A 15,755-nucleotide genomic window follows, 5' to 3' on the forward strand; every position below is an offset into this window, starting at 1 on the left:
GTTACTAGCCTTTCAGAGGAGAAGGAGCGGATGTCCAGAGAAGCGAAGGAATTCCAAGCTATCTTAGATGACAAACTTTCAGCTTTACAGACTGCTAATGACACAGTGGCCAACCAAGCCTCCCAAATCCAGCAGTTGCAAGATCAACTTGCAAAGTCCTGCCCTGTTCCTCCAAGCCCTAATGTTCCTTTGATTCCTTCTCTTTCACAGCAGGACTTGGCTGCTCTTCAGAGATAGGCTACTTTGTGCCCTCTATTCCAAGATAAAGTGGAAAGATTGCAGTCCAGAATGGACTTGTTATGGTCTACATTTAAGCAGTTTCAGGACTTTGTCCTACCTGACCATTCTTTCTTTGTCCACTACCACTTACAGAAGTTGGTCTTCTACATGAAGCTTTCCACGATGGATTTACCTTTTCCAGAGGATGGTTGGAGTGGGGCTTGGTCTGCTGAGTTGTTGACAGAGGTAGTCAGAATGGTCTTTGAAGATTCTGTCACACCAGATACCATGTTGATGTCATACATGTATCTACGAGGAGACTTGTTAATTCCAGATGAGGTGGATATGGCATGGTATGTGGGGGATGTGGTCTTACAGGCTGTTTTGTATGTCAATCATTTGGAGTTGCGCATAGCTGACATGTTCCAAAGTTATTCCTCCAAAGTAGCTGATTGTCATGATAATTCGTGGCATCCCATGATTGATTCTGTGGTTCTCAATCAAAGACAAAACACAGCTCCTACCTTTGCCCAGAGTACTAATCAACTGAGGATGGATCTCTTAGCCTATCTTTCGAAACATAATCCGTTTGATGCTCCCTTCTTTGATGCCTATCATAGACGATCTCTCTTAGGACCTTCTGTTCCTACCCTCCTCTATTACCAACAACTGGCTCACCGCTATGCTATATATCTTTCCCTTTGTCAATCTAATTCCACCATTATTTTACCCCTTCTTTTCCAACCTTCATCTTTCCCTCAAATTCCCATTTTTACATATTGTTCCTTTATTGAGGATAGGGTATTTTCCCCTTCTCCACCCTGTTCTTCTCCATCCATTAATGTACCCTCCACATTTCCTATTTATCAGTTAACACCGTTCCTTAGTGATTCCTTACAAATTTTTTCCACTCCTTCTTTAACCTTTTCTTCCTTTTATGATTTTTCCTATCCTTCCCTACATCCACTTTCCCTTATTCCACTACCCTCTCCTAACACTTCCATATCTCAACCACCTCAGTTGGTTAGTGACTGTGACGGTTTTGATAATCAGATTTCCAGAAGAAGGGGATGGAGTTCGGATGATTGCCTTACATGACCGCAGATCAATTGGCTAGTAATTCCAGGAGAATGGACGGCTTCTAGTCAAGCTTATCAGAACTATGTTCATTTTGCCCAACAATATTCACAGTCTGCAGATCCCTCAGTGAGATTAACTGCTCACTTTGCTTGGTACCTGGCGTATATGCATAGGCAGTCTCATACTGATTCCAAGCCTATTCCAAAGTTATGCATGAATGTCAATGTTAGCATTGATTCCCAACAGCTGGAGATACTATATTTTCATGCCCTTTGTTTGCCTAGCAGATACCTGGTCCTGTTGGAAAGGATGTGCTGTCTCCATTTTTTTCAAAATCCTCCCAAAAACTTTGTAGATGAATCCTTGTCTATGGATCGTTTCCGACAACATCAATCTTTTAAGAGGGTTCATCTTCATTGATACCTTTCCAATGTATGGTGGAAGCTTTTTAATGAAAAACTCTCTTTTTGAAGGAGTCATTCAGATGGTTGTATTGTGTATTAGTGTTTGTGTTGTGAGTTCATTTATGTAATACGACCGTGGTGGTTTCCTATTGGATTTCGTGTACGAGCTACGTTTTGGAGAATTGTGGTGTTGGGTTCGTGGATGGAGAGTTGAAGCAGATGCAGATGAAGAAGAAGCAAACTTTTATATCCTTTATAAATTTGTTGTGATTTTTAGTTTGATAAGCGGTGTTAATGTATAAAGGGTTTTCCTTTCTTTGTATTTTTATATTAGAAACAGGTTATAAGTTGGGGTCGTGGTGGATGGATTATTTTTTAGGAGATATTGAATATCAAAGTTGAGCTTTTCAATGAACTTGTATTCCCTTTTTCCTGGGTCGCGAGGACGCTTCCTTATTAAGTGTGGGGATATGTTGAGTGTTGAAATGACTTGTTTTTTGGCTGATTTTTGTTGTTTTTGAGAGCTGAATGGTTGATTTTATGAGATGATTGATTGGTTTAGAAGTGGTTTGAGAGTGTTTTGGATGATATTGATTGTGTTTTGAAAGATCATGATGATTATTGGTGGTTCTGTGATGTTCTGATAGGTTCTGAATGGTTCTATATACTTTCTGTTTTGCTCTGTTTTGGTCTGTTTTGTTATGATTGTCTTCTGTAAGGAGGGATAGAGTATTGATTGATGAAGATTGAGATATTGTGAAAGTTTATTGAATGGTTTGTGAGAGTTTGGAATGGTTTGAGAGTAAGTTATGTGGTTTTGATGACCTTCTGTAACTTCTGTAGGTCTTCTGCAGAGCTTCTGTTTCTGTTCTGTTCTGTTCTGTACTGTAGCTGTTCTGGTACTTTTCTGTAACTGTTCTGTATGCTTCTGTATGTGTTGTGATGGATGAGAGTGTAGCTTGGGAAAGTTTTATAGCCTTGGAAAGAGGTGAATAAAAGTGCAAAAGAGCTGGAAGAAGTAGCTGCTGAAGACTCAAGTAAAGACTAGAGTGAAGTGACAGTAGTGAGCTATGAAAGGACACTGTAGTGGCTCTGGTGACTCTTCATATCAGACATACCTCTTGGGAGGGGTATCCACGGCCTAAGAGGGATTATTGAGAGTAATTTTGAGAGATTGTAGTGAGGATATGATGTATTATTGATGGAGAGAGAGAGAGAGAGTCAGAGATAGCCAATTTTACTAAAACAGAGTGATTGTATGTGAGAGATTGAGAGAGAAGACTATGAAGATATTGAAGATGAATACTATGTGATGTATTTCCATTCTAAGATGGTGTACTTATTTGTTTTCTTTGTTCTATTGATGGATTTTGTGAAGATGTTGAAGAATATGGTTGATTCTATTAAAACCGTGGGAGATCTACATGATGTTGTATGAAGATTTGTTGTGCCTGGTGTTCTTTTCTTCATTGTGACAATATGAAATATGAAAAACAAGCTTGTTGATGTTACAAGATATATTTTCTTGCAAGAGAATTCCCTTTTCCTTGGTGTTCCTCTCGGGGCTCCACTCTGATCTTTCCATTCTTCTTGATTATTCATGGTGTGCAAAACCCAGTCTGTGTGCATAATTTCATAAATGAATCCTGCTCTCAACAACTTATTGATTTCCTCTTTGATAGTGTGAGCATGTTTGCGATTCATAGGATACAATCACTCTTGCTTAACTAGCGTTGCATCAAGTGTCATGGGGATGTTATGAGAGTCAACACACTGGGATCCACCCCTTTTAGCTCATTGAGAGACCAAGAAAATACATCTATATACTCTTGTAAGAGAGCAATGAGACTCGCATCTTCTTGCTTTCTCAAGTCGTTGGCTATGAATACAGGTCATGGAATTTCCTCTTCCTTAGCCACATTGACCTCCTTCACTTTGGAAGGTCCTTTTATCAGATCGCTTGCTTGCCCTTGTCATTTGGCTCCTAGTAAGATCACTACCCTATCGCCTTTTTTAAAATTCATGAATCGTTTTTAGGTCTTGCAGCTTTCTCTACTCCTCAACTTGTTGTTCCTTTGGATGTCTCCTTCTTTCCTCCTTCAACCTTCAATGCCTTAGGTGGATTGGTAGGTCTCCCTCAGCGCATTTGGTCTTAGGTGGCCATGGTATCTCAGGATCATTGTCTGAGATTTGACTCAGAATTGAACTCTCCATCTTCTCTAGAAGAGGGAGTCTCTCCTAGTGGTCATAGCTCAGATTGTGATTCCATTCTAAACAATGGTACGGCATAGGAGGCAAGGCCTGCTTGTTTGTAATCAATCAGTCCTATGTGCTCCAACCATGCGCAATCAAAATCCATATGCATGACACCTTTTTTTATTTTGAAAATGTTCTTCTTCTGCAGTTCGAAGTCTGCCCATATTTATTCAATCACGTGTCCCTCACTGTTGCACTCTATTGTATCGATCTCTCCTTCTCTCTCATCCACCCACTGAAGGGATAGCAGTCCTCGTACTCATCATCTAAATCATCCTCATCCGAGTGCTCATCATCCCCTAGGTCTTGATACTACATTTCCTTGTCATTGGTGACTAAGGCCCAATTGTACATCAAGTTTAGATCATGCACCTTAGTCTATCACCATTTGGGTTTGTCCAAGAGATCCTTGAGTGGTTTAAGATTTGCGGCTAGGTTACCAATTAATTTGTCCATCAAGTGCTCTAAGATCACATGGAGCTCTTGTTTGTTGTTTAGGACATGGAATGTGATAGGGTTGGGTCGTCTATGAGAGCTTCTAGCCATCATATAGACTGGTACTAAGGGTTTGTTCTTGGGCTCACCAAATGCCTTGTGGTAGCTTGTTCATACTCCTTGTTGTCCAAGAGTGGCAAATTGATTGTGGCTAGCACATGCATCCAATCTCGCTCATCCTTAGGGCAAGGGATATACTTGTTCAGTAGCCCATAAGATTTTCTAACCTCCAATGGCTAAGATGGTGTATAGGCTGACTAGTGTAGTCTTCCAAGTATCTATCTCCACTCACACTACTTCTGTTTGATTGCCTAGGAAGATTAGACCATTGACCTAGTCTTCTATGAATCGTGCATTGTGCATCTAGGGTCAGCCTAATAGGATGTTGTAGTCCACTCATTTCATGACTATGAATTCTATAGAGAACTAGACTCATGTGATCTTCAATGGCTAATTTTTTGGCACTCCGAATGGCTTTACTTTCATTCTGTTAGTCAGTGTGAGGTTGAGCCTAGCATTTCCAACAGATAGGTTACCCCAAGCCTAGATTACTACATGGCTAAGCACACTGACTCCTGGCTCGTGTCTACAATCCCTTTCCTTGTGGTATCACCTAGAGCTAGGACCGGAAAGATTGCGTGCATCTCTGTGCCTTCCCAGAAAGCATTAACATGGAAGGACTTGAGCACTAAGTAGAGCATTAGGCCTAGTATTTGCATTACTACATCACGATCTTGCAAGTTAACTTGTGTTTGCTCTAGCGATCCTTCTACCCACTGCTTTAACTATTGCCATAGTGTCAGATGGAGCCTAAGCAGGTCTCCTAAGCTGAAAGTTGCATGGGTGGTCACTAGCATTGTCAAAAGATTGTTGGTTGCTTGCTTCTCTCCTAAATCTGTGGTCCTTGGCCAATGATCTTGACTAGTTTGCTAGCCCATGGCATTCAAGCCTTGTCTAGGTGGCAGTACTTGAGGTGCAAATGCATCTCTCAATTGTGTGGGAGAGACTAGTGTGCTTATGCTAGAGAGATCATTGATCTCGTCCTCAATATGGGCTCAACATCCTTTAGGTGTTCCTGGGCTTCTCTCACCCACCATATATAAACATGAAGACTCATTCACAAGCATGTGAAAAGATCAAAATAGGGGTGGTCATGTGCAATTGATTGAAAAAAATTAGGTATGTTATATGGTCAATGTTGTGGGCATCCATCCAAGATACCTAAGGATGAAACATTGCAATTTTCATAGTTTAACTTATTATTTTGCATGAATGATACATATTTCTAGCATTTTATGGCCTCAAGAAAGATGGAGATGATACATTTATGATGCATGTCAAATTCTACAAATGGAAATTTTACTTTGTCTTACTAAGTACAACCATAAGAGCATAGACATAGAAGAGAAGAAGGTAGTCATTAATGGGGATTTGAATAATTGTGCTTATCATGAGATTAGCATCACAAAATTCACATACGCTAAATATGGGAAAGCAAGAACGGACTCATTGGCACTTCGGATTGGGGTACTCCCCTATCTTAGTACTCCCTTTCTCAACAGTCTTTGGAGTGGATGTTTCTATCTCTACGTCTATGACTTTCTTTCCAACAGGTAGTGTCATCACGCTCTTGGTTTTAAGTGTGACCTTTGTGTTATTTTTTTTCTTCCTTTGCCTATGCATCTTCTTCCTTGTCTAGGTTACTAGGCCCTCGCAGTGATATGCCATTGCGCTTCATCTATGCTCGGGTCATAACATGCAATGGGATGGGCATGGCCTCTCCGTCGAGTGTCTCAACTTCGAACAGCTCCACAATGGTACTCAAGGTACGGTTGCCAAACTAGAGGGTGGTTTCCATTTAGGGCAATCAACAAAGAGGTGAGCAATTCCACACTCTGCACATCTGAGGTCAGAGCCTTATCTTTGTTGGCTTGCTCCCTCTCGGCGCAGTGCAAAGAGATGTGTCATGGGTGACCACAAGTCCAACACGAAATCGGCTCTTGGGTCTGCCCTCCTAAGCCTCTGTCTCTTTCTCTTCCTAATGCCATCATCGACACTGGTCGATAGTCCATGAGAACTGGATTACCCTCTTCATCATATGAGACGTAAGGGTTCACATAAGGCTCCTCATCGTTCAACTCCTCCATGTGGTGAACTGGAGTGTCACTTGATGGATGGGTTACGAAAGGTCCAGGCGGCCTAGCTATGCCTGTGGGGTTGATCTCCATCCTAGGAATGGCTAGTTTCACATCATTCGGTGCTAGAAGAGCCAATGGGGCTCCTCTCCTAAAGAAATTTGGAGGCGTATTCCCTAGGTATGGCTGGTTATAAGGCTGTGAGTATGGAAGTCTCTGTGCTAGTCTGCAATGCATGGCATCATGACCAAACCTACCACAATTGGCAGAAGGTTAAGACCTAGGGTCCTGACACTCAGTTGAAAGGTGGTTTCTACCACAATACACACATTGGACATGTGGGCACGTAGGTCTTCTCATCATCTCTTGTAGTCTAGCTAGCTCTATTTTCATCTCCACTAGCTCTTAACTTTGGTCAACACTTTTTCCCTTATTCTGAGTGCTTGGAACTAATCATTTGCTAGATGTCGTTTCCCTTCCTAAGGTTCTAGAGTTGGCCTTGTCTCAATTTGAGCTCCTTGAGCTGGTTGTCCACTCGTATGGCCTCTTCGAAGACCCTAGTTAGTGCATCTCTCTGCAAGCTCGAGTTGCTTGCCAAGGCCTTGTATAGTTCCTCGCTACAAATTCCATTGATAAAGACTATGGACACCGCTCTCTTAGTGGGTCATCCATTAGTTGGGATTCTCTTAAAGAGACTCCGCACATGGGTAATGTAGTCTCTGATGTCTTCTTTGTCCTTCTACTTAATGTTCATCAGCCGCACTATGAGATTATCAGAGTACGCAGCCTCAGAGAATCTCTTAATGAAGAGACTCTTGAGGTTGTTGAAGTTGTTGCACTCTGCAGTGTCTAGGATTGTGTACCACGTCCTACCCTTATCGCCTAGGTATAGGCCAAAAGCTTGCGAGTATACTAAGTGAGATCAATGAGACCATTGGCCTCGTGCTCGAATTGCTCCATGAAGCTATAAGGGGAGTCCTTGTCTGGCATGTATTTATCTAACTGCTTCACAACTACATGGATTTTTTATTGGCTCTTAGAGCCCTAAGTAACTCCTAATCCTACAAGTAATGAGGTTGCTAGTGTTGTTGCGCTTTGTTTTGCCGATGTATTATCTATGAGCCACTTCGTGAGTGAGAATCTAGCTCAGCATTAGGTCTGTCTCTAGCACACACACACACTCTCTCTCTACGTTCAGTCATGTTCAATTCCTATTCACTAGGGCGACTAACACTCACTGGACTTCTTGCATCTCTATATCTTGGTGTGATTTCCTAGCTTGCTGCTCCTAGTTGTACACCTCTATGCTTTGCAAGGCTTTCTGTGCTAGTTTTCTCTCCTCTTTGAGGTCCACTATGATGTCCTTTGATGGCCTACCTTGGTGGTCCATCCTGGTGTGCACATCGTATTTATTCACCATCTACTGGATTTTGACACTTGGTGGTAAATCTCCCAAGTCAAGCTCTTCATTTATACGGTTCATACTAGTTTCTGCCATATCTACAGTCTCTTGCTCCACCAAGTTTTCAATGAGGTTGATTAAGTCGGGTAGCATTGCACCTCCAATGGTGTCAATCCTTCTATGTGTCTAGCTTTCCGTGTCGGGTCTCTCCTCTGATCCTACAGATTGGGATTCTCAATCACCCATCTAGGTCTGAGGGTTGTCTCCTATTGGTGAGTTCATTTTGTTTGTTAAGTTTGAGTGGGTTCCTTCTTATTTACAAACAGCCCTCAATTTACCTTCACTCAGTGTGTGCGTGGTGCTCTTTCTGTGCACGGTGTGAAATCAAGCCTCGGGTAAGTTACTCATGAATATATGTGTGCATCACATGGATTCAAAATAAAGTATTTTTAAATTTCCATTTTTATAGTTTTTTACATATAGAAGGGTGTAATATAAAGGGGCTATTTACATATTGAATAGAAAAGGGTTATCTTTTACTCAAGAAAAATTCACAGATAATGATATTTATGAATAGGCCTTGAATGCACATGATGTAGAGGATATACATATAGTAACTTCCGCGAGAATTAGGCTTTTAGTTTTTTTAAGTGTACTTTAATTGTCAAACAGTGCGGGGCGCAATGCAGAATAGTAAATGCTACTTCCACACTCCCATCTACGTTCTCAACCGAATATAGCTTTAGGCTCAGTTGCTAACCACTCTTGCTAGCCGCTCTCACTAGTCTCTAGGGTCTATGCTGCATCTTTCAACTTAGTCAAGGTTTAATTGGGGCCTATAGGTCAGTTTATGGATCTAAGAGGGGCCAAAAGCTAATGTGACTATCAATGGCCATTTCTAGCCACCCAATTGTGATTTCTAAGGTCAAATGCACCTCTAAGGCTTTCAAAGGATTCCCCTATTGCAGAAGATGTTCTAATTTTCCCAGGATGCACTAGATTTGTCAATTTTTTACTGTCCAATTCTATAGCATCTGATTCTCAGAATCAGACATCCAAGTGTGAGGATGGTTCGATCCCTATGGTCTGATTCCCAACTGCTGATTTGGACTGGTCCAATTCTACCTTGTCATCTGACTTTCATGTCCGATTGTACGTGGTCCGAGTGTCCAAATCTAATTTTGTTTGTTTGATTTGTGCGTCCAATCCAAAATGGTCCGATTGTAGAGTGTCTGATTTTGAGAATCGGGTGGATCGAGCATCCGATCGGATAGGCAAGATATGTTTGAGTGTCCAATCCAAGCTAGTCCAATTTTCCAAATCAGATGGTAATGTCTAATCAAGCAGGCTAGATAGGTCCGAGTGTCCAATTGCCCAAAATTAGACTATGTTACCTGCATTTGATTCCATTGGTGCAAAGCAGTACTGACTCTGAATCGATTCCACGCAATGATTTACAACATGCAAGCCTACAAGGATTTTCAAAATGCAAGTATGGACCAAGAATAAGGTTTGTATATACCTGGTATGCGCGAAAAACGCCGATGGAAGACAATCGATCCTTCGGGAGCTCTAGGTCTCTCTCTCTCTCTCACGCTCTCTCTCACTCTGCTGTAGGTGAAAATGAGCTTCACCCTTGCTCTCTACAATCTTAAACCCTTGTCCTACTCAGCCTTGACCTCTCTAATCTCACCCCTTTTGATATCAACACATTCAAGTACTCTTTGTTCCCATTTTTTTCTTATTTGTGCCTTGTTTGGGCCTGTTTTAAAGTAGCAACCCTAAAGTGATTTGCTTCAATCTATTGATCCTATCCTACTCTAAATGTAACACAAATCAAAACCCAAATACTAAAATGATTTATCCTACTTGCCTACTCATCAAAAGCCAAAAATACTTACCTGTTTTGAAGATTAAAACCCCAAATCTCCTACCTATATCAAGCATGGTTTGGGAATGAAACCCTACTTTGATGCTTGATTTGAAATGCACAAGTGCTCAAGTTTGAATCCGTTGGTCCCGGCACAACGAAACCAAAATGAAGTGAGAGCTCACGCTCAATCGTCAAGACCCACGGACTGCTTATTGCTTCAAACATTTCAAGCCATCACAAATGGCTATCTCTCACTTAGCTGACACACCTTTGATCTTAGGGGGGTGTAGTGAGCTTACCTTGATGCCCAAATGAGTAGCTTCCTCCCTCAAGCAAGCTAGTAGCTCCACAATTCGAGATACGAGCTCAAGCAACCACAAACCTCCTCCTTTGAGCTCCATCCTCCATGGCTATGTGCGAGACAATAGAAGAGAAGATAAGAGAAGAGGAAGAGGAAGAGAGGAGATGATGAAGAGCTTCTCCATCATGGTCCCTCACCCTCACATACTCACTCCCTCACACTCTCACACTCCCTCTTTCAAGCACACACAAGCAAGCAAGGAAGGAGAGAGGATGAGAAGAAGAAGAGACCTCTTTAGCCACATACCAAATAATGAGCTTCTCATTCACTTTTTGAGTACAAGCCCTCAATCCCTTGGACGCCCATCCCCTTTTTACATAATCGAGCATCTTTCCAAGGTCCTCTTTGCATATTCCCTTCTAGTTACCTTATCCCTTCACCTATACCCTTCTTGTTTTACAATTCTCACAAGAGGGAGCATGGCGCTCTTTTACAAAATTTTAGTGGCACCTTTGCATCATGAAATGTGCCTTTGCCTTATTGCCCTTGCACTTTTGGTATTTCCTCTTTTATTCATTTTCTTGGCTACCTTTTTTCGTATTATTCTATATTTTTGAAAAAAAATTCCCATCTTATATTGGGCTTAACAAAGGTCAATGTACATTTTGGCAGGACAATCAACTAATATTCTAGCATTTCTCATGGTGTATAAATGCTTGGTTGCTACAAAATGTGTAGTATTACTTTGAATATATATCTTTTCTGCATGAATTGAGTGAAGCCTTGATATCATGCCCTTTACCTCCTCAAATAAGGTCCAATCCATTTTTGTCAAAGATTATTCTTCATCCTCTTTAATGCATGTAAAGTGGAATGACAAAGGATCAAGTTTTTATACTACATTTTCTCCCTTGATCTTATCAAGATTACACTGTATTCCCTCTTTCTTCCCAACACATCCATCAATTAGCTTCTTTATGACAGCATCTTGTTGAAAAAATGCAATATCACTCTTTAAAGTAAATAAGAGAACATTCTCAACCCTTTTTCTTTGAGTATCATAAACATCCACATACCATGGGTGCACAAAATCACCACTAGCTCCATCAATGGTTTGGGTCTCTTTTTTGGATGTACTATCTTTATTTGCCATTGAATAGTTCTACAAAGAGGAAAAGTTGTCAAAAAAAAGTGGATCTAAAAATAGTCAAAATTCACAAAACCTAAATAAATGTATAAGATTTCAAGGTTGAAAATTGAAAAGACAACACCACAAGATTTTACAAAATACAAGATAAATATACTCCAAAGGGACTCTTTCGTAAAATTAAATATTAACATTTGAGATTAAGTGTGGTATGAGATGTAACCATAATTAGATGTGGTTATGTATCGAATCTCATGGATTTTTTTGGCCCTAAATTAGCATTAATTGTGTTTTCCTTACAATAATCATATAGTAGAAACTTTGCCATGGACTCTAGTTAGAAGATCAAATTCTGTTAATAGAGAGACTTGGCCATGGGCTTAACCAAATGGTCAAGTGATAACAAAATATTAATTGTTAGTGTGGTATGAGATATAGTGAAAAATCATTATGGTTATGTAGAAAATCTCATGGATGATTTTGTCCCTAAGTTAACATTGGATTTCTTCTCCATGTAAGTTTTCTATGCAAGGATCGTACTTTAGGAACTTTGCTAAGGTTTTTGGCCATGGGGTCAAATCCTATTTAATCAAAGAGTGAGATTTAGTCCAATATGAGATCCGCCCATATATCGATGTGGTTATGTAGTAATCTCACGACTCCACTTGGCCCAAAGTTAACATTTCAATTATTGTACATGTAAGTTTCCCTTGAAAGGAGTCATTGTAAAAACTTTGCCATTAGTTTTAGCCATGTGGTCAAATCCTATTTAGTCACCCTTTAGTCCTAAGACTTATCTATGAGATTAGAAACTTTGCCACGGTTTTTTACCATATGTTTTTTAAAGGCAAGTTAAACAGAGGATGTGGTTTATTGTGATATGAGATGTACATATAGATGAATGTGGCTATGTAGTAAATTTCATAGATAACAATATAAAGTAATATGAAAAACACTCAAAAGGTGGTGATTTGATCTTATGGTGAAACTTACAAGATATATATATTTTTATAAACTAGTTTTAACTATATGGCTAAATCTAGTTTCATAACCATATGAAGAAAGTGATTCATTTGTTGCAACATGTTGTGAAATTGGATTTGACTATATAGCGAAATGGTGTTTTATAATGGAATGAAAAAAGTGGTCTCATGGTTTGCAAGATATATGAGATTAGATTTGATCATATGGCCAAATGAAACAAGAATGGGGGGTTCTTGGATGCTAGCATGGATAATAAAATGAAATATTTGACAATATGGCCAATTTTTTATTTTGTAGTGGAATGGACAAAGTGGCTAGTTTGTGGCAAAATGATATTATTTTGTATATGGCCATATAGATAGGAAGTTATAAAAAATTGAAATGAAACAAGTGGTTTATGAAAACAAAGTGGTTCGCTTGTTGTAAGACAAGTTTTGACCACATGGCCAAACTTCCTATAATTATAGTAAGTAATTAAGGAGTTCCAAGTAGAATATAGTCTTCCTTTTGGAGATAATATAGAAAATGTTTTTCTTAGAAGATTTTGACATACAGCCAAATCTAGCATTTCCAAAATCTATGTGATCGAACCCACATTGATTTAGTCTTAATTTTTTAGGATTAATTCCCAAAAAAGTGGTTTGTTTGTTTCAAGACAAGATTTGACCACATGGCCAAACTATAGAAAGTAAGGAATTCTAAGTAGAAAATAGTTTCTCATGTTCAAAGTAAGTAAGGGTTGATAATGCAAGAAAGTATTTGTCCAAATGGCAAAATGTCATTCTTGTAGTAGTAAAACGAACAAAGTGGTTGATTTATTGTAAGATATTGTGATACTGCAAGAGTCCTTGTTTTGGCCAAGAGATAGCTTAAGGAGAATGTTTGGCCACATGGCCAAATCTCACAATATATTGGAAGAAATCATAGAAATTACATCTTATATATAAGAAAAGATTTGACCACATGGCCAAATCTGAATAAAATAACAAAAAGTACTTCTTATATTATAAGCCAATTTTTTTACCATATGGTCTAATCTATAGATTAATGAAAGATCATGATGTGTTGTTAGAAGATCAAATTTCATCTTATGGCAAAATCATATAGTGCATTCCATATAATATGCTTTAATAAGTATTGGTAAGTATTGTATGGCCATATGCTTATTGCAATATAATGATCAAATATTATAGAAATCCTTTTACTATAAAAATATAGTATAATGGAGAGTGATATATAGTAAAGTATAATATGATACATAAGAACTTGATAAAATGCTCCAATATTAATGAATGATACAAGAAATATAGGGCCAGATTTAGTCTTAAGGTGAAACCTTAAGGTATATAGCATCACACATTAGAAAGAAATGTTAATATTTTAAAAGCACTCATTGATGAAGGCATTGCACAAATTATTTATTCCATATCTACATCCAAGAGAGTTTTTTCACCATTACACAAATTATATATTTCATATTCACAACAAAGAGAGTATTTTCAACATTGCACAAAATCATGTTTTTCATATTCATAGAGCAAAGAAGCTATCATTTGCAGGGTAGTGGGCATAAAAAAAGATAAGCACTCCAAGAGATCAATCAAGCAATCGAAAAGAAGAAAAAGACATTGAATTTTCAAGAGTAAGTGTCTAATCTCATTGCTACAAAAGTAAAGATTGCATTTAACTTTCATACATGATTCTTATTTAGATAATGCTTGTGATGCTTGATCTTAATATCATTCTATACTAATCAAATGAAACATTAGTAGTGTGATTTGTGGTAATTTCATGGATTGAATTGATCAAGGTGAGTATGCATTAGTAGAGATTAGAAAAGAAGTGGAGAATTACTAGTACCAAATCAGTGTAGTTTAACTCAAAATCAGAAATAAAGTAGAGAAGAGTTTAAAACCTATAGTAGTTAGTAGAAGTAACCAATCTGTGCTATTTGAAACGAAATTGAAATCACTCATGAAGTAGAGAAGACACACTAGGGAGTGGCAATCATTCACTACCCCTGTAGATTTGCTAAACATTTGGAGCAACATGTGACGTGTCCGCTTGTCCACTTGTGGAACACGTCTTAGCAACCCATCGGGAGGGGAGTCTAGAAAGCGCCACCTAGCACTCGCAAGGAATGTCACAGGGTTTGTGATCTAGGTCTTCCCGAGTCTGCCCCGAAGCGGAAGTATCCGACCATTCCCACTTAGGAGACCGACCTGAAGTCAGGGTTTCTTTCCTATCAGCCAAGTCTCTAGGAAGTAGCTAGCATCGAGCTCCAGATGAACCACTTTGTGTAGGAACAATAGAGTCAAAGAGGATTTATGCTGCACTTGGTTCATGGATAATGGGAAATGAGAAGGATGCAAAGCTCAACCTCTCTGCCCATAAGGCATAGTCCCATTCCACTCCCCTGAAACAACATAAATCGAGATTCTAACTCTACTGACTCTAGGTCTTCACAGTTTCGTTATTACGTCTTTTGAGAAAAGTTCCCAGCTAACCGGGATCACCCTTCCAGAGGACAGGGACCCAAGTCACGTCCAACGCACTTTCCTCAGGTTGCTTAGTTATCTACTTACCTACCACATTACGTTTGACATGCAAAAGAAGCTTCCTTAATTAATCAATTTAAACGCAGGTTCCTTCACGTAACTTAGGCACTGACATAAAAAAACAATGTCAAATAAGTTCCTTTTCCAAATATTTCACCTTTATTTATCATAGTCTTGGAATACATCAAATATCATGCCCAAAGGCTATCCCAGCAATCAACAGGATTACTGCTCCAAGTTTCGCCCGTAGACTAGTACATGGGCCTCGAGATTCCATCTCCAGTCACATCGACCTCTTCTGTAGGATCCGGAGGCAAGGAATTTATAGCCAGAGCCTCCCCTGGCGCCCAAGCATCCTCCCGCTCCAAGCAGCACCCACGGAGAGACCTCTCGCGGCGGGTTCGGTCCATGTACCCGACGCAGCTAACAACCCCCTTGGATAGGGCCAGGCAAGCAGTCAGAGGTAACTGAACCTGCCTCTCCCTCCAGGTTTTTAACCTGAAGCATTAAGTGTTTTCCCTTGAATTAGATCCTTGCGCAAAGAAGTTCAAACAATGTACCTAAGTGTACAATCACGATCATTTCAGTGGTCGTTCGTACGACCAACTGCTAAGGTGTGATTCCTTCTTTTCGAATACTCCCAACATTCGATCCTGGATCGTTCGCAACTTGGCGAGATTCCAAGGGCTTGGCAAGCTAGGTGGCTTATTTCCCCTTTTTCTTTGGGCTAGGGTTTGTACCCTACCGATCCCAATTATCCTTATTACCTTAGGTCTCCTTATACTAAAGTCAATTAGATCTTGGACAACCCCATCATCCTCGACTAGTCAATTTTCTTCTTGAAAATCCACAATTTCCCTAAGTTTGACAAATCGGTCCCCAAGTGAGAGAGTTGTAGTAG

The sequence above is a fragment of the Lygodium microphyllum genome, chromosome 15 (assembly GCF_053477565.2).
Source record: "Lygodium microphyllum isolate KBCC chromosome 15, Lygodium_microphyllum_v1.1.10, whole genome shotgun sequence".
Classification (NCBI taxonomy): domain Eukaryota; kingdom Viridiplantae; phylum Streptophyta; class Polypodiopsida; order Schizaeales; family Lygodiaceae; genus Lygodium; species Lygodium microphyllum.